The 21,001-nt window shown below is 40.5% G+C and overlaps 1 long non-coding RNA gene across 1 annotated transcript in view; it reads right to left on the bottom strand.

Moving 5' to 3' along the window:
* The window catches only part of LOC132824183 (uncharacterized), a 75,860-nt gene that overhangs the window by 31,946 nt on the left and 22,913 nt on the right, over positions 1-21,001 (bottom strand). Inside the window, exon 2 of the long non-coding RNA XR_009645644.1 lies at positions 7,001-7,079. This is a non-coding gene — a long non-coding RNA (uncharacterized LOC132824183). The remainder of the gene's footprint in view (positions 1-7,000; positions 7,080-21,001) is intronic.

The following is a 21,001-nucleotide window of genomic DNA, read 5'->3' as shown; positions in this document are numbered from 1 at the left end:
CTGTGGAAGGAAACCCATGCAGGCATGGGGTGAACGTACAAACTCCACACAGAGGGTGGAATCAAACCCAGGTCCCTGGACTGTGAGGCAGCAACACTGACCACTGAGCCACATGCTGCCTCAAGGGAAGGGAGAACAAAATAACAGTATTAATTAAATGCAGAAAGCTGCATGCCAAAAAGAACTCGGGGGTACTTCTGCATGAAACACAGACAACTAACACACAAGCAGCAGGAAATCAGGAAGGCTAATGGAATTTTTGCAGTGCCCGGCACCGTGGCTAGCACTGCTGCCTCGCAGCACTAGGGACCAGGGTTCAAATCCCAGGTGACTGTTTGGCCTCCAGCCATACTGATCTGAAAATACCCAATCTCGTCTGATCTCTGAAGCTAAGCAGATTCATAGCTCGTTAGTACCTGCTTAGGAGATAGTATTCCCAGGCCAAGTGTAGTCGGCCCTCTTGTGGCAAAGTGGCAGTGTCCCTGACCCTAGACTGGGAGAACTGGGTTCAAATCCCACTTGCTCCACAGGTGTGAAAAAAAAATCTCTGAACAGACTGATTAGAAAAATAGGTTAACGAAAGAAAAATGCAATGTTGACCCTTATTTCAAGGGGTTTGCAGCAAATTCTTACTGCAATTGTCAATGGTGAGGTGAGACCATATTTGGAACATACTAAATAGTTCTAGTCCCTTTATTTAAGAAAAAGCATTATTTCACTGGAGGCTGTTCAGTGAAGGTTCATTGGGATGATCTCCACTATGGAGGGATGATGTTGTGGTTCTGTTCGCCAAGCTGGGAATTTGTGTTGCAGACGTTTCGTCTCCTGTCTAGGTGACATCCTCAGTGCTTGGGAGCCTCCTGTGAAGCGCTTCTGTGATATTATAGGACAAGCCAAACAGAGAACAGCCAGGGAATTCCTACAGGCATGGCACTCATCCACAGATTCAATCAATAAGCACACCGACCTGGACCCAATATACCGACCACTGCAATGGTCAGCTGGAACTGACAATCGGAAGCGGCAGAGACAAACCACTATAAATGCCGGAGGAAATATCACAGAAGCGCTTCACAGAAGGCTCCTAAGCACTGAGGAGGTCACCTAGACAGGGGACAAAACGTCTGCAATACAAATTCCCAGCTCGGCGAACAGAACCATAACGAGCACCCGAGCTACAAATCTTCTCATAAACTTTGAATGGAGGGATGATCTTATGAGCAAAGGTAAAACAGATTGGGACTAGTCATTGCAATTTAGAAGAATGAGGGGTGACCTCATTGAAACATACAGCATTTTTAAGGGCTTGACAGAGTAAACGCTGAGAGGAGGTTTTCCTTCATGGGGGTTTATTGGTTCAGAGGGTATAGTCTCAGAATTAAGGGACATCAATTTAAGTCTGAGATAAGGGGGAGTTCCTTTTTGCAGAGGGTCGAGTGTCTTTGGAACTCCTTGCCACAGATAGCTATGGTGGGAGAGTTCTTGCATATATTTAAGGCACAGATAGCTAGATTCTTGAGCAGAAGGAGAGTCGAGGGTTTTGTAGAAAGGACAGGAAAGAGGATGTGAGAAACGTCAGTTCAGCCATGATCGTATTGAATGGTGGAAGCAGACTTGAAGGACTGAATGGCCTATTCCTGTTCCTATTGCCTAGAAAACAGAGATGAAGTAGGCTATTTGGTCCTTTCAACCTGTTCTGCCATTCAATAACACCATGATTGATTTTCAATCTCATTTGCCCCTTCCTATATTTTGCAAAGATAATGGGTAAATATAATTGTAATTGTAGTCTGGTCTGATCACTCTGTCAGTTCATTGAGATTTGATCTGCCAGTGTCAGACTGCTCCATTTCATGCAGCAGAAGTACAATAGAATCCATTGAGAAAAATGTGCTCCACTGTTTTAGTATTCCAGCGATGACTTCTGACATCCTTCTGTGTTTACTTGCTGCTCCTTCTTTTCTCACCTCCCCAAACCCCCAATCTTACCGCACTATTTTCTGTTTTGTATGGCTCAAATGCCTGTGAGATCCTTATCATTTAATTCAATATCTTAATTACTTTTTTTTCCATAAGACCAACTGTCAAGAAAATGGAGATGAAATATTTAAACTGGAGAGGCTGTTAAAGAACACTGAATCCAAGCTGGTTCAGACAAAGTCAGACAGATAGAATGGATGGGCTGCAGATGGGAAAAACAGAGTTGCAAATCATGGGGCCTGAAGCTAGAGATAAAGGGAAGACTATGTTTTGAGGGACAACTGAGCTCAAGAGCAACTTCAGACAATGAACTGCAGATGTTGGAAATCAGAAACAAAATCAGAAATTGCTGATAAAACTGAGCAGTTGTAAAGAAAGTTTGCTGGACCCGAAATGTTAACTTTGCTTTCTCTCCATAGATGCTGCCTGACCTGCTGAATTTATACAGCAATTTCCAATTTTGTTAATTTAGAAAAAAAGGCTTAAAACCCTTTTTAAGCAACTAAAAAAAATCAAATCATTCCCCTAAAACTTCTTTCCCCCACAAATACTAATATTCTACTAAAATCAGAGAGTGAAGTGAACAAATTGCAATGTGAAAATAAAGAATGATTGTAAGAGATTTTATTGCTCACATTTCAAATTCAGCAAAGCTTATCCGACAAAACTGCCTTGAGTGTAAACTCGAAGAAGTGCAAGTACTAGCTTCCCAAGGCATTTTTAAATTGCTCTCTAATTAAATGGACCTTCTTAAAGATGTCACAGGAGAATGTGGTTAATTGCTTCTATTTTTAAAAACTGCACTGAGTATTAAAATCAACTGAATATTTAGCAGCTATCACCGCTGTTCTTGGGCAAAACCTTTTATGGTATTATTTTAGAGTGATTCATTTTTGTTTTGTTTTAAGTCAGGTTCCTAATTGTTCAATTAATCAACTCCCAAGTTAAGCAAAACGCTGGCATGGGACATTAGAACCACCTCTCTGCAGAAAAACAATAATGATAACTATCATACTTCATATACACTTGTGTGTTTATTTAAAACTGTAACAAGTCACTTGAACACGTTTAATAATAAGTATATGGACTCCAGCTAAAAGCAAAAAAGGTGACCTGCAACTGTGCCAACAGCAGTGTGACATGAATATTCAACAAATTGTATAAATTACATTAGCTATCCATCATTATCGATTAAACTTACATATTTATCATTTGCATCTGGATAAGACTGCTGTCTGGATGATTTAAACTCAATTGTCACATTTTCAGATCATAACTTTTCTATTTTAAATTCCTGCATCCACACAGTGAAAACTGTATGAAAATACATTATGCTATTTACTCAATTATGGATAACTCAAAAGCAATTTTAGAACACACAACTTCTTGCTCTGCCATTATCAGGATGAGATTTCTAGCTTTCACTTTCAACACCTCATCTCCAATCCCTGTTACTTCCTTGCAACATTAATGCAAAGGCTCATGCCCAAAACGTCGATTCTCCTGCTCCTTGGATGCTGCCTGACCTGCTGCGCTTTTCCAGCAACACATTTTCAACATTGATGTAAAGTCATGAAATAGAAACTAGTTATATTAAGAACTCAGCATCTATGTAGCATGGCTGAGAATTTGCTTGCAAAATATGTTTTACACTTGTATTCAATTGGTCAAAATATTTAAATCATGAAAAAGTAAATTACAAGCAAAACACTAATTACAGAACCTAAGGGTAACAAATCCTACTTTCTAGACAAAGGCAAGGAGAAAATCTACAATAACCAAATCTTAATGACATATGAAAATGTCAAATCATGCATGAGCAATCAGCAACATATACCAATAAAAAGAAAGCCAATGAAATCACTCCACTATTTGTTTATATTTTAACTTTAATTTTGTTTCGACTTCAAAGCTGAGGATTTATCATTGCTATAGACCTCATGTCCAATAAAATTAAAAGGAAAAGTTAAAACTTAGAATAAAAGAGATTCAATTTAGTTGTATTGAACACAAAATACATAACTGTTTTCCAAGAATTCCTAAACATGTGCTCCTATTTTGCATTTACGCATATCCTACCATTTTAAACAGAGAACATCCCACAGTGAAACTGTTGGTTCTTTAGTGCAGATGTTATTGGCTTAGCAACACATGTACACTGATGAAATTAGCTCTAGTACTTGAGTTGATGATCTCGTGCTGACAAGAGATGCCAAACATATTTCTGAGATGAACAACATGGAAACTAATCAGTCTTTCACATGCCTAGCATATGTTGTCCTGTCTCAACACTCAGAGTGTGCAGAGGACAACTGCTTGCTATGCTCTCTGTTTGATGTTATCTGTCAAGTTACTGTTGTTCCACACACACTTATTCAGTCGGAGAGCAACAGCTGCAGTTTTTGCAATGGATGTATTGATTTCATTATCATCTGGCAGATTACTGTTGATTGTAGCACCTAGATATGCACAGCTATCTACAACTTCAAGGGTCAAATTATTGATGATGATACATGGTGGCAATCTCAGATGGTGACAAAACTGAATCAGGGCTTTTATCTTCCCAATGTTAATGGTCAAACCAATCTCTTTACAAATACTGAGCTGTCCATTTGTTGCTGAAGGTGCTTTTCCGTGTAAAATGCTAGCACAAAAGTATCAACATACAGCAATTCTTTGATTAGGGTCTTAGCACACCTTTGTCTTGGAACAAAGTCAGGCTTTCCTTCAGTTCTTACAAGTAGATCTACATAATGCGTTTAAAGAACAGCAATGATACTTCACAGGTAGATTCAAGGAAAAAGAACACATACTAATAAAGTTAAAAATTAGGAGTGAGCAAAATCATGGCAGAAGTGGCAGATTTTGAAATGTGTTAAGGTGATCAACGTGGGGTGAGGAGGAATGGTGATGGCGTTTTTTTGGATGGGGGAGGAATGTGAATGCAAAAGGAGATTTAAAGGATATATCTTCAATATGCTGCAAGGTGAGGAGGCATCCTAGGTCAGTGAAAACAGCATTGATGAGCAGGGAAAACTTAGGGTGCAACAGGATGCATTTTATAGCTATTTATACAAGTTTGAGTTCATGGATGACAAAAAGGAGTTCAGCAAAAGAAACGAGAGCAATGCATTATGGAGATGACAGTGATACAGCTCTTACACAGATCAAGTTTGTAATTCTGATTGAACTTAAAACTACGAGGGGAGGAAAGATCAGTGGCAACAGAGCAAAAGGTTGTGAGTGAAGCTAAAACTGATAGCTTTTGTCTTGATGTTAATCTGTGGAAAGTTATGATTCATCAAAGATTACATGTCAGCATCGAAAGGCAACAAGGCAAATCAAGGGTGCAAAGGAGTTGTTTAATTTATTATACACACAGAAGCATAATGCAACACATGGACAAGCAAGAAGAGGGGGTCAAACATATCCTGTATATGGAGTTGTAACGTGACTGCAGAAATGCAGTTATAGAGTTGTGGAGTTGTGAAATTAAGTTAGATACACTTTTGTCAGTGATATGCTAGCTAGGGTCATTGGAATAGCTGAGCTAAGACAGTTCCATGGAGCAGGACAACAATTATTTGTTATCAATTGTGGTGAAAGGCAAAAACTGATTATGTACTACTAATTTGGGCAGTTCCTTTTTTTTTACAAACGCAGGTCTTGATAGAAATTGTTTTTCAAAAGACAATTAAAATACATTCAACTGACAATCAGCACCATGTCAGTAGTGTATATATTAATACAAGCATAAAGTTTGATCCCTCGACAAGTAAAAATAAATTTTTAAAATAGGAAAATCAAACACATGAGATATGCTAACTTACATTAGCATTTCTACAGAAAGCACCTGATATAATGCTTAAAACAAACTTGATATTTCTATCATATTGGAAATCAAAAAGATAACTATTATTTTCAAACAATTCAAAATATGAAATGTAAACCCCTAATTTTCATTTAACTAATAACTTTCCCCAATCAATATAAACATAATTCAACAAATAACACAAAATAATTCATATTCTTGAAATAGTCAGGGATTAAGTGGGTTAATCTATATTAAAGTTACCTTACAAAATTTCTAATTTGCATAAAATGATATCCATAATTAGAGATGAAATGTTACAACCACTAATAAGGAAGCCATTAAATTTATGTGACCCAATTTTCTGGAATAGTAATATTCCTGCATTCAAAAGGAATTTAACCATGCTTACAAAATTCTTGTTGCATAAATTTGCAATATTAACGAGCCAGCTCGAATATCTGACACAAAAACACCATTGATTAACTGATTTATAATTAAACCTAAAGCAAAAATGTACCTATGTTCATTTGCATATAGACACTTGCATATATAACAAAGCTTCAGTTTATGTTGGTAAACAACATACATACAGATTAATACTACTTTTCCCCACAGGAGTGAAAATTGAAACCCGAATGCAGCCTACATACAGGGGCAGCTAAATGCACAACAACTGATCATCATTTAATTCTAGCCATGAACAAGTTAGTACTTCTGTGCTGCATTACCTAATCTGAGATTATTATACAGCAGGTAGGTGTTTTTATTCTTTTCAGTTGATTTTTGCTTGGGAAATCATATTTTAAATGCAGTCCTAAATACATTTGAGTAATGTGAACTGATTGTGCCGAGAGTGCGATAGGTAGATGAAGGTGGGGGTGAAGGTGATAGGTCAGAGGGGAGGATGGAGCAGACAGGAAGGAAGGAAGATGGACAGGTAGGACAGGTCATGAGGACGGTGCCAAGTTGGAACGTTGGATCTGGGATAAACATGGGGTGAGGGGAAAACAAGGAAACTGGTGAAATCCACATTGATGCCATGAGGTTGGAGGATCCAGAGGTGGGAGATGAGGCATTCTTCCTCAAGATGCTTTTCTATTCTGCAAGTTCAGGGTGATCCCTTACTTAATAATTCACTCGAACATGATATGCATATTAACTATTTAATTATTACTTATGTTCTACACAGATTCTTAAATTTTGTACCTTGCCAACACAGACTCCTTTGTAAAATATTTAGAAATAACTTCAGATTTACTCAGTTTTTCCGCAGGTCACGCAGCATCTATGGAAAAAAGAAAGAGTTAATGTTCCAGTTTTTCATTAATTCCATTAAAAGCCCATCAATTTGAAATTGTTAACACTGTTTCTTTCTCCACAGATGCTGTCTGGTCTTCTATTTTGAACATTTTCACTTTTAATTTCAGATTTCCAGCATCAGCAATATTTTGCCCTTGTACGTAAAGCTAGCACTGCTAACTTACCTCTGATTAGGCTTCAAACAAAGCAATTAAACAGTTGACAATCTGTGTAGCAGCCATAACTAGACAAATCAAATATCAATGATATATAGTAAAGGACACAGAAAAAAGTGGCATGTTGTGGATGCAGTAAGTGAAAATCAACAAATACCAATGAGGTCAAAGGGAACCACACATGCAGCCAGTCCCTCTACACCTCCATCCGCCATGACCAGGGCCTCCAAGCCCTCCGTTTCTTCCTCTCCCAACGTCCCCAACAGTAACCTTCCACCGACACTCATTCGTCCTCACCCTTAATTTCTCCTTCAAACCCTCCTGCTTCCTCCAGACCAAAGGGGTAGCCATGGGCACCCGTATGGGCCCCAGCTATGCCTGTCTCTTTGTTGGCTACGTAGAATAGTCAATCTTCCGTAATTACACCAGCACCACTCTCCACCTCTTCCTCCGCTACATTGATGACAGCATTGGCCCCACCTTGTGCTCCCGCGAGGAGGTTGAGCAATTCATCAACTTCAATACATTCCACCCTGACCTTAAATTTACCTGGACCATCTCTGACACCTCTCTCCCCTTCTTGGACCTCTCTCGCCATTAATGACGACCAACTTGACACCGACATTTTTTACAAACCCACCAACTCCCACAGCTACCTGGATTACACCTCTTCCCACCCTACCTCCTGCAAAAATGCCATACCCTATTCCCAATTCCCAATTCCTCCGCCTCCGCCGTATCTGTTCCCAGGAGGACCAGTTCCACCATAAAACACACCAGATGGCCTCCTTCTTTAGAAACCGCAATTTCCCTTCCTACGTGGTTAAAGATGCCCTCCAACGCATCTCGTCCACATCCCGCACCTCCGCCCTCAAACCCCAACCCTCCAACTATAACAAGGACAGAACACCCCTGGTGCTCACCTTGCACCCTACCAACCTTCGCATAAACCAAATCATCCACCGACATTTCCGCCACCTCCAAACGGACCCCACTACCAGGGATATATTTTCCTCCCGACCCCTTTCCGCTTTCCGCAAAGACCGTTCCCTCCGTGACTACCTGGTCAGGTCCACGCCCACCTACAACCCACCGTCCCGTCTTGGCACCTTCCCCTGCCACCGCAGGAAGTGCAAATCCTGCACCCACACCTCCTCCCTCACCTCCACCCAAGGCCCCAAAGGAGCCTTCCACATCCAAAGTTTTACCTGCATATCCACCAATATCATTTATTGTATCCATTGCTCCCGATGCGGTCTCCTCTACATTGCGGAGACTGGACGGCTTCCAGCAGAGCGCTTTAGGGAACATCTCCGGGACACCCGCACCAATCAACCACACCGCCCTGTGGCCCAACTTTTCAACTCCCCCTCCCACTCAGCCTAGGACATGGAGGTCCTGGGCCTCCTTCATTGCTGCTCCCTCACCACCTGACGCCTGGAGGAAGAATGCCTCATCTTCCACCTCGGAACACTTCAACCCCAAGGCATCAATGTGGACTTCACAATTTCCTCATTTCCCCTTCCCCCACTTCACCCCAGTTCCAAACTTCCAGCTCAGCACTGTCCCCATGACTTGTCTTACCTGCCTATCTTCCTTTCCACCTATCCACTCCACCCTCCTCCCTGACCTACCACCTGCATCCCCTCCCCCACTCACCTATTGTACTCTATGTGACTTCCTCCCCACCCCCACCCTCCTCTCATTTACCTCTCCACCCTTCAGGCACTCTGCCTGTATTCCTGATGAAGGGCTTTTGCACGTAATATCAATTTTACTGCTCCTCAGATGCTGCCAGAACTGCTGTGCTTTTCCAGCACCACTCTAATCTAAACCCCTCCAAAAGTGTGGTTTAAAAGCCTTTGGTTCAGCCATGAAGCTGGAGGCTGAGCTAGACACCATAAGGGATCAAGGAAAGAGAGAACTTACCAGCATGTTTTCTTCCAAAACACAGTCACCATTTGGGACAGGGTTGTCTGAATTGTTGTATGGTCAGGCACAGGAAGATATGACTGCAAATGAAGGTGAGGAGATTAAGATGATAGTGGAAGATTCTCAGCTTTCTCAGCCAACTAACAGGTTTGAGGCTCATGCAGCTTTTGTGGATGAGAGAGGGGGCTGCAAGGTGGACGAGTGAGTTGATCGTGGTATCATGATACAGAAAATTGTGCAAGTTTTGGGTATTAGTAGAACGGTAACTGGCATGTGAGAATAATTTCGTTGGGTGTTAAGACACAGGAGACAAGAGTGAAAATACAGACGGCCATGTTGCCAAGGGATGGACCATCTGCTCAGTGATGGAAAGAAACCTCAGGAGAAGGGAACAGATCTAGTTCCAATGCTCTGTGTGTCTATGAATCAATGTATAGGATTAGGAAAGAGTTTCTGCATAGGGATTAGACTCAGTCCTACAGCATGGAGACAGGCCCTTTGCTTCAAACTGGTCCAAGCTGATCAAAATGTCCATCCTCGCTAATCCCATTTCCTGGCACTTGACAGATACCCTTTAAATCCTTCCCTATCCATGTATTTTTCCAAATGTCTTTTAAATATTGTTAATGTACCCATTTCAACCACTTCCGCTGGGAAGCTTATTCCGTACTCATACAATTGTGTAAAAAGTTGCCTAGGTGAAAGTGAGGACTGCTGTTGCTGGAGATCAGAATCAAAGAGTGTGGTGCTGGAAAAGCACAGTCAGTCAGGCAGCACCAGAGGAGCAGGAGAATTCCAGATGAAGGGCTTATGCCTGAAACATCGATTCTCCTGCTCCTCAGAGGCGTGTGACCGGCTGTGCTTTTCCAGCACCACACCCTTTGACTAAAAAAAAGTTGCCTCTCAGGTTCCTTTTTATTCTCTCCCCTTGAACCTTAAACTGATGCCACCTGGTCTTCAATTCCCCTGGGAAAAGGACTGAGTGAATTCACGCTATCCATGCTTCTTATTTTATACACATCTGTAAGATCCCCCATCAGTCTCCTATGCTCTAAAGAAAAAGGTCATAGTTTATCCAACCTCTCCTTAGAACTCAGACCACTGAGTCCTAACAACATCCTTGGAAACTTCTTCTGCACTCTTTCTAGGTTAATAACATCCTTCCTATAGCAGTAGGCCAACTACAGCCTCACCAACATCCTGTACAGTCACAGAGATGTACAGCATGGAAACAGAGCCTTCGGTCCAAACCATCCAAGCCGACCAGATGTTCCAATCCAATCTAATCCCAAATGCCAGCACCTGGCCCATATCCCTCCAAACCCTTCCTATTCATGTACCCATCCAAATGCCTCTTAAATGTTGCAATTCTACCAGCCTCCACCACTTCCTCTGGCAGCTCATTCCTACACGTACCACCCTCTGCATGAAAAGGTTGCCCCTTAGGTCTCTTTTATATCTTTCCCCTCTCACCCTTAACCTATGCCCTCTAGTTCTGGACTCCCCAACCCCAGGGAAAAGACTTTGCCCATTTGTCCTAACCCTGCCCCTCATAACTTTATAAACCTCTATAAGGTCACTCCTCAGCTTCCGACGCTCCAGGGAAAACAGCCCCAGCCTGTTCAGCCTCTCCCTAAAGCTCAGATCCTCCAACTCTGGCAACATCCTTGTAAATCTTTTCTGAACCCTTTCAAGTTTCACAACATCTTTCTGATAGGAAGGAGACCAGAATTGCATGCAATATTCCAACAGTGGCCTAACCAATGTCCTGTACAGCTGCAACATGACCTCCCAACTCCTGTACTCAATACTCGGGCCAATAAAGGAAAGCATACCAAATGCCTTCTTCACTATCCTATCTACCTGCGACACCACTTTCAAGGAGCTATGAACTTGCACTCCAAGGTCTCTTTGTTCAGCATCACTCCCTAGGACCTTACCATGAAGTGTATAAGTCCCGCTAAGATTTGCTTTCCCAAAATGCAGCACCTCGCATTTATCTGAATTAAACTCCATCTGCCACTTCTCAGCCCATTGGCCTATCTGGTCCAGATCCTGTTGTAATCTGAGGTAACCCTCTTTGCTGTCCACTACACCTCCAATTTTGGTGTCACCTGCAAACTTACTAACTGTACCTCTTATGCTCGCATCCAAATCATTTCTGTAAATGACAAAAAGTAGAGAACCTTGTGGCACTCCACTGGTCACAGGCCTCCAGTCTGAAAAACAACCCTCCACCATCACCCTCTGTCTTCTACCTTTGAGCCAGTTCTGTATCCAAATGGCTAGTTCTCCCTATATTTCATGAGATCTAACCTTGCTAATCAGTCTCCCTGGGGAACCTTGTCAAACGCCTTACTGAAGTCCATATAGATCACATCTACGTACAACTGCAACATAGCTTCCCAACTTCAATACTCAATGATCTGACTGATGAAGGCCAATGTGACAAAAACCTTCTTCACTACCCTATCTACCTGTGACTCCACTTTCAGAGAAATGTGTACCTGAACTCCAAGGTCCCTTTGTTCCACTCCACTCCTTAAGGCCCTACCATTCACCATGAAACTCCTACCTTATTTTGACTTTTCATAATGCAAGACCTCACACTTATCTGGATTAAACTCCATTTGCCATATTGTGTCCCACTTCTCCAGCTGATCAAGGTCCTGCTACAATTGTTGATAATCTTTCTCAGTGTCCACAATACTGCCTATTTTAATGCCATCTGCAAACTTACTAATCATATTCTTACATTCTCATCCAAATTATTGATAATAAAAAGCAATTGGCAGAGCACTGACCCCGAGGCACTCCACTAGTCACCGGCCTCTAGTCGGACAGGCATCCTTCCACTATTGCCTTCTCCTTCCTACCATTTAGCCATTGGCTTCATTTTTGAAACCCTTCAAAAGCTTGGTTAGTAGTATAAACACACATATACACCATACGAACTATAAACATGCACAACCACACGCAAGTTCAGGCCGCGGCACACCCGCCACTAAACACCTCCGTATCTCATTCGAGCCTCAATAACACATCGAAAATCACGACTTTGAAACCTGCCACATGAACAATTGTCAAATTGAATGGCTGAACAACAAGCTCCATCTAAACAGTCTGGCATTTTTGTCCGTAAATGTTTCCATAAATGTCAATGGGTTAGGATCAGTGTATAAGATTATCTCAGATGCACTGTTTGTAAAATAAACATTGAAATATTGCAATGCCAACACTAAGCTTAAAGTCTCTTTCTCCACCGTTGAATATTTCTGTTGATGAATGTTCAATTTGCTGAAAAATATCCGATGGGTCTTTCTATCTCCTCGTCATCTGCCTGCAGGAGCACTGTACCAACACCCACATCACTGGCATCGATAGCCACCATGAAAGGCTTTGTGTAATCCAGTGTGGCGAATGCTGGGGCAGTGGTTAACACAGGTTTTAGGCTGTCAAATGCCTTTTGACAGTACGCTATCCACTGAAACATCTTGCCCTTTTTAAACAATTCAGTGAGTGGAGCAGCCACACTGCGAAAGTTCAGCACAAACTTTCAGGAAAATCCACTCAATCCCAGGAACCACAGTACTGCTTTCTTCATCAACAGTGTGGGAAATTGCCCAATTACTTTCATTTTCACGTCCAATAACATGGCCCAGAAAGGTGACTTAAGCTTTGGCAAATTCACTTTTAGCTAGGTTTACCACCAAGCCTGCCTTCCGAAGTCGATCAAACAAGTCCAATAAATGCTGAAGATGTTACTTTCATGAGTCACTAAAAATCAACAGGTCATCAATACATACCACACAATTGGGTAACCCTGCACTGATCTTATTAGTCAGTCTCCGAAATGTGGCTGGTGCATTTTTCATACCAAATGGCATGACTTTGAACTGGTATAGAACTTCTGGCGTTACGAATGCCAAAATTGCCTTTGCTTTCTCTGATAGAGGTACTTGTCAGTAGCCTCTGAGCAAGTCCAACTTAGAAATTTAAGTTGCTCGTACCAATTTTTTGACCCAGTCCTCCAACCATGGAATTGGATATGCATCAGTCCTTATAACAGTGTTGACTTTGAGATTATCCACACAACTGTTGGATACGATCTGGCTTTGGTACCATGACTATGGCTGAGCTCGAGTTGCGTAATTCACTTCGATTATGCCATCTTGGAGCATTCGCTCTCTATCTTCTTCTAAACCTGTGCCTATAATGATGTTGCTTAATTGGAACAGCATCTCCTATATCTATATCATGCACAATTAGGTTAGTACTTCCCAGTTTATTTCTGCATATTTCCCCATATGATAGTAATAACTCTTTCAGGTCATTTAGATTTTCTTGTGGAAGGTAACTCAATAATTTATCCCAATTTTTGACAACTTCCTCATTGTCCAATTTGATTTGACCAATGTCCAATTCAGAATCCTCTGAACTTGGTTCTTCCTTCTGTGCTGTGATCATTAACACTTCTCCTCTTGCTTTCCTTCCCTATCAAAATACCTTTTGAGCATATTTGCATGACACACTCGGAGATTTTTTCCTGTCTGAAGTCCTTATCAAGTAGTTCACCTCACTCAATGTCCTCTCAATTTAATAAGGCCCACTGAACCTGGCTTTTAAAGGCTCACCTGTTACACCAATACCTTATCCCCAATTGCAAATTTGCAATTTATAATCCACTTCCTGTTTCATTTTATGCTGTGATACTTTTAAATGCTGTCTAGCCAACTCTCCAGCTCTATTTAATCGTTCTCTAAAATTTGACAGATTTTAAATAGGTGGTCTCGGAATTCTGATGTATTAATTGCACCTTAATCAATTTTAATGGTCCTCTTACTTCATGCCCAAAACTTAATTCAAATGGACTGAATTTGGTTGATTCATTTGCTGCATCTCTGATTGCAGAAAGTACAAATGGAACTCCCTTATCTCAATCATCTGTATAATCACGTCCATAAGCCCTCAACATGGTCCTTATGTTTGATGCCATCTCTCCAGCGCGCCCTGCGATTCTGGGTGGTGCAGAGTACATTTAAATTGCTTTATTCCCAAGTTATCCATAACCTCCTTGAATAGTTTGCTCATGAAGTTGATTTGACTGTATCTAGTAAAACAATTTAAATAATTCTTCTATAACCCTCTTAGCTGTGATGCTGTGTAACGGAATTGCCTCTGGAAATCTAGTAGATATATCCATTACTGTTAATGAATACTTATTCATACTTTTGTTTGACGTAGAGGACCTATGCAATCAATCAATACTGTTGTGAAAGGTTCCGCAAATGCTGGAATAGGTAGTAAAAATGCAGGTTTTATTACTGCCTGTGGTTTTCCGATTGGCTGACGTGTGACACATCTGGCAAAATTCAACTACATCCTTGTATAGTCCAGGCCAGTAAAAATGTCTTTGTATTTTAGCCTGTGTTTTCCTCACCCCTAAATGTCCTCCAAGTGGTAGCTCATGCACCACTCGCAACACCTCCTTTCTACGCCCTACTGGCAAAATGACTTGATGAATCTCTGCCCATTTCTCGTCTGCTTGAATGTATGATGGTCTCCATTTCCTCATTAAGACATCATTTGTTAAATAATAACACACAGGAAGGCATTCACTCCCCTTCTCTGTATATGCCTTTTGATATAACTATTTTAAGTTCTCATCTTTCTGTTGTAACTCAATAAGTATAGCAGAGCTAAAGATACTTGCATGTTAACTTATTTGCTCCTGCTCTATGCCACTTATCTGATCAAAGAAGTATTGGATAAAGATATGACAGCTTCCTTTTCTTTGCTTTTTGAGCTCTCTTGCTTCAACGTATGCCTCTGTGATCTTGTGACCACATAATCAAGAAAAATTCCTGAAAAAAAATTCTTCATTTCTTCAGTTACCTGCGTCTCCAATGACTTTTCAACTAGAGTAGGCAGCACTCTTACCGGTGAATTAGCTATATCATTTACAAGGACAAATTGTATTCCTGGAGCTGAGAGTTTGTCCAGTACTCCTATCACAAATTCTCCACTCTTCTTTGGACTCTCGAGCCTCAGTTTACATAAGTGAGCACTTTTTGTCTCACCATGAATTCCTGTTACCAGTACCTTCTCTGGCAATAGTCCCTCAGGAGTACATACCTCCTCATCCTTCAGCATTACAGACTGAGAGAATCCTGTGTCCCTTAATACTGTAATCTCTTTACTTGCTACTCCTGCCCTTACAATAATATTTTTTAAGCAATCAATCTCTGATCATCTTATACACTCTGAGGCAGTTTTCTAACTTTCCTTGTGCTTTTTATTACTAGCCCAACAAAACTCCCAGGCTTGTCTGGTTTGCCTACATCTGGCTTTCCCCTAGCCCACCAACACGGATTTCATGTGGCCCACTTTATTTTATCGAAAACACTGGAGCTTTATAACTCCTTTGTCCCCCTCAAGAGTTTTTTTTATCCCTGTGGTAAATTATCCTTATGATCTTCATTGAGATCTACCTTTCCCTTTCCACGTGAGGATTTCTCTTTGTCCCAATTTCTATTCCTCATGGACTGAAATTGATTCTGGAAGCCAAACCGAGTTTTATGAACCAGCTCATAATTATCAGTCACTTCAGCTGCTAACCTTACAGTTTTAACTCTTCCATAAGTTTGCATTTCTTCAGACAATTAATGTTTGAATTCCTCCAAAATAATTATCTTCCTAAGGGCATCATGAGTTGCTTGATTTTTAAAGCTCTTATCCATCTATCAAAACTACTCTGTTTGATCCTTTCAAATTCAATATAGGTTTGACCAGGGTCCCTCCTTAGATTCCTGAGACGTTGTCTATAGGCTTCTGGTATAAGCTCATATGCACTTAAAATGGCTTATTCACTTCCTCATACACCCCAGATACCTCCTTTGATAATAATGCAAATACTTCACTAGCCCTATCCACAAATTTCGTTTGGATCAACAAAACTCACATTGCCACTGCATTTGTTTAGCCACCTTTTTAAATGAGTGAAAAAGGCTTCCACATCCTTCTCATTAAATTTAGGCAATGCTTGAATATACATAAACAGTTTCTCATTGGGCTTCTGACTACCAGGGACCAGCTCATTGTCACTCTCATCCTCACTAAGCCTACCCTCAGCCATTATCTCCAGCCTTTTAAGCTGACTCCTCCTCTCTCTACAAGAATCTCAGGGAGTCCCTCTCCCACTGCAACTCCCAGGTCATTTCCTCTGCCCTGAAGCTCTGTCACCATGACTTGTCCGGACTGGTCCAACCTGCCTATCTTCTTTTCCACTCCACCCTCTCCTCCCTGACCTATCACCTTCCTCTCCTCCCCCACTCACCCACTGTACTCTATGCTATTCTCTCCCCAGCCCACCCCCCTCTAGCTTATCTCTCCATGCTTCTAGCTCACTGCCTTTATTCCTGATGAAGGGCTTTTGCCCGAAACGTCGATTTCGCTGCTCGTTGGATGCTGCCTGAACTGCTGTGCTCTTCCAGCACCACTGATCCAGAATCTGGTTTCCAGCATCTGCAGTCATTGTTTTTACCTCTCCTTTTTACATGTCAGTTTTTGAAGTTCAAAAACTCTCTCCTTTTCCCTCTCTTCTGCTTTTAATCATAACTCAGACTGTTTCATTTCTGCTGTCCTTTCCTTATCTCTCGCCTCTAAGTCAAGCTGCTTCATTTGTAATTGAATTCTTGCCATCTCTATAGATTCTGGCGGTTTCTCTGGCAAGTTTAAATGCTGAGCTACTACTGTAATTATCACTCCTTTCCTCACAGAAGCAGGCAGCTCCAATTCCAGCTTCTCTGCTAATTCCTGCAGCTTGGATTTAGTCACCTTTTGCAAAACTTCCAAAGTCACCACATTCACATCCAGAAAACTTTTGGCAACTAAAAGAGCCATTACTATTCCAAGCTTTGTCTACCCAACCAAACCAACACCCGAAATAAAGACACTAGCACCTACCACTCGCTGTTTAAAATCCCGCAAAGAGCCCCCAATCTGTTATGGACTAGGTCAGACCGCTCAAAACATTCTTGAGCAGGCTACTCAGATCATAACTTTGCAATTTGTTTCGGTAAGTGTACATTGAAAGTTATCTGGAGTAAGCTAGCAAGGTTGATCACCAGGGTTTAAAAACAGACAAAACATTTATTCAGAAAATTACACAATGAAACATAAAGAACAGAATAAATAACCCCTGCAGAACTTAGTCTATTTAAAAACTAGATTTAGTCATGCTGTTCCAAATATGCACAACAGTCCCAATATGCATACATCCTTAAAGACCAATAAAAAAAATGGAACAGACGCTTACAGGTTGAAGTTAGAAGGGGAGGGGGAGGAGGAGAATTTCCACACAGCTCACTGTTGAATTCCCAAATAGTTCTGAACTAAACTGCTGCTGGAAAGCTGACCACTCCCCTTTCACTATACAGGTCACTTCGAAAATATATCACTTTGGGCTGAAGTCTCATCTGTTTACATATAAAACAAAAGACCTCTCAATACCTTTTAATAATTGTACCAAACCTGTCTAATCAGCATGGGAGTGTTTACAACCCCTCTGGAAAATAAAAGGACTTTAACCATAGCTGGAGTATATTACTATGTATAGTGCTGATCACCTCATAAGAAGAAGGATGGAACTGCAATGGAGAGGGTACAGAGGAGACCTACCAGGATATTTCCCGTACCGCAGCATTTCAGTCTTGAAGAGAAAATAAACAGGCTGAGGCTGTTTTCCATAGAACCAAGAAGGGGACTCGATGTAAAAAATTATGAGGGACATAGATAAGAAGAAACCCTTCTCCTTGGAAAAGGGGTCACCAACAGGGGCCATAAATTTAAGTTAAGAGGCAGGTGTTTCAGAGAGGATTTAAAGATCTCCACATTTTTTGGAAATTATTTGCCTGAAAAGCAGTGAGGTGAGAACTCTCACATTTAAGAACAATTTTGATGGACACCTGAAATGCCATAGCATGCAAGGTCATGGGCCAACGGCTGAAAATGGGATAAAGGCAGATTGGTGCTTGATGACAGGTGTGGGTATGATGGGCCAAAGGATCTTTCTCCTTTCTGTAAGACTCAATGTCGAAGGGTTTTATACCTAAGTGTATGCGGTATTCAGAACAAAATAGATGAGTTTAGCACAGATGGAAATGAATAGGCTTGAGCTGATAGCCATTACAAAAGAGATATGTACAAGGCAACTATTATTGGGAGTTGAACACTGCATGATATCTGACATTTTGTAAAGACATGAAACTCAGGAAAGGTAGTGGGGGTAGTCTGTTAATTAAGGATGTTATTTCTACAGTAGTGAAAGATGACTTTAGCTTGATCAACTACAAAAACAGGCAAGTTAAGAGGGAGTTAAGTAGAAATGTGAAAGACAGTATCAATCCAAAATAAAAAGCAAATGTAATTGTCAGGTCAGAAGATTGAGTTCAATAAGAAATAGCAAAGATGGACCAGAAAATTAATAAAGAGGTAAAAATTATAATGCAAGAAAAAGTTAGCCAGAAATAAAAAAAGTTAATAAGAGTTTTTCCAAATATTTCAAAAAGTTTAAAAAGTGAGTGTTAGTCCTATAGAAAGTCAGACTAAAGAACTAACAATGAAAATGGGCAATGAATTGAACGGGTATTCTGGATCAATCTTCACTACACATAATGCAAGTATCATCATAAACCGTGATAAAACAGAAAATGGAAGGGAAGGAAGAACTCGGGAAAATCATAATCACCTGAGAAGTGGCACTGCGTAAATTGTTGGAGCTATGGGCTGATGTATGCCTGGGTGCTAATGTACTTCATCTTGGGACCTTAAAAGAAGTAACAAGCATTAGTTTTAATCTTCCAAAACTCCCTAGTTTCATGGATGGTCCCATTGGATTTCAAGATAGCAAATTAATTTTTTTATTCAAAAGGCAGGGAAGATGGAAAGCAGAAAACTACAGATCAGTTTGCTTAATATTTGTCATAGGGAAAATGTTAGAAGCTGGTGTTAAAGAAGTTACAATAGGGTAGTTGGAGAAGTTAAAGATAATCAGGCAGTTTCACATGGTTTGGTGAAAGCAAAACCTGATAGTAGGAATTGTTCAGAAATTATCTGTGGATGAGTTGACTTACTCTTGGTGATGCATTGGCTGAAGTGAAATTTAGAACTTGACCTAACATCTGAAAATCTGAGTAAGGTTAAGGAACTGAAACAGTTACAGAAAAAAAATTCCAAGTTTTTTTCACATTGCAGTTAGCCAAGAGCAAAGACTAAACAGAGGTCAATGTAATAATACATGCAGAAATCAGAGTCGCTGAAACTTTCCTCAAGAATCAAGCTGCTGGAATAGTTTGAAAACTGAAATGACAAATTGCATAAATCCCACATAATGAATTAATAAGTGAACGAACGTACTTTATTTCTGCTTTATGCCTTGTCAGCCTTTTGATGCAACATTTAAAATTGGCATTTCATCTCTTTAAGGGAACAGGTATGCAACAACTTTTTTTTTTATAAATACTCCTTTTAGACTATGTTTTCCACCCATGATATTTCTGCAGAGCTGGCTGTATCAACTGTTTTATTTGTGAATGAATGTGTGTGTTTGGATTTAAAGGGATCCTGTTTCTTTGCATAACTACAGTCAATAACTGATTTTTCTACTTGTTAAAACACAAGTTTGTTTTTAAAATAAGATTTTTCCTTTGTTTATTAACAAAACTTGATGTGAATTTCTTTTTGTCACAGCCCACAGGGATAGTGGACTGGAAATCAAGCTTCACTTGATTTCCAGAGTCATAACCAAAGTTAAAAATTTTATCAAAGTTTGCAAAATTTCCCAATGCATCCGCCTTTTTCGATGTAGGTTGACAGAAAGCATGGACAACTCTGTACGTAACAAGAATTACTATTTATTACAAATAATAGATCTTAGATACGAGTAAACAATGAACTACTGGCCTATAACTCTACTAGTTAAAACTCTAACCTCTTATAAAATCCCCCTACAGATAGAAAAGAAAGCGTTGCTGCCATGTTTGCTATCCATAGGCTGTGCATGTTTTGCTTGCCAGGAATTGCTGTCCATTAAGCTCTCTTCTCCAGGTACCAACTGGTTGCAGGATGCACAGAGTGATTACTTCACAATGTGTAAAGTCTCAGCTACTGGTTAAAAACCACAGCAACTTGTGAGGGAGGACAAACTAGCTTTTTTCAGACTTGTTTTCCTTGAAAGACATCACCTCACCTTTCAGAACTCTGAAGGCTTCTGCTTAAATCCACAAATTGTTCAGCTACCGAGAAGCCAATCATATAGCCCTCTTATCAACTACTAATCACCATTTCACAGACCAATTAGGTACCTATTGCCAACCAAGTCTCACTTACACACATTCTCTGGCAGGAGCTCATTTGTAACTAACCTTCCTCCACAAGCAGCAATATAAAAGTCGTGACAATGAACGTCACTAACCTGTTCTTAAGTGCAGCAATGCTTTCCATAACCCGTGGATTTTATAACAGTCCTTTTCTCATTTCAGTTCACAATCAAAATGCAGAAAAATAAAAAGATATGATCTTTACATTTTGTCCGAGAAGATAGGCAAATTAACTATTCTGGTGATTCAATTGACCATTTATACATTTGTGACAACTAATGGAGTAGTGAGCTTTGATTACTAGTGATCTACTCATCAAGTGACAGATTGACAAAAGTAATCTGGAAAATGACAACATAAACTGTACTCAGGATTTCTTACAGCCAAATAGGCAGTCAATTATTCCAGAACTTATATTGCAC

This window comes from Hemiscyllium ocellatum, chromosome 18 (assembly GCF_020745735.1).
Source record: "Hemiscyllium ocellatum isolate sHemOce1 chromosome 18, sHemOce1.pat.X.cur, whole genome shotgun sequence".
NCBI classification, from domain to species: domain Eukaryota; kingdom Metazoa; phylum Chordata; class Chondrichthyes; order Orectolobiformes; family Hemiscylliidae; genus Hemiscyllium; species Hemiscyllium ocellatum.
This window is presented reverse-complemented; position numbering and strand designations above follow the sequence as displayed.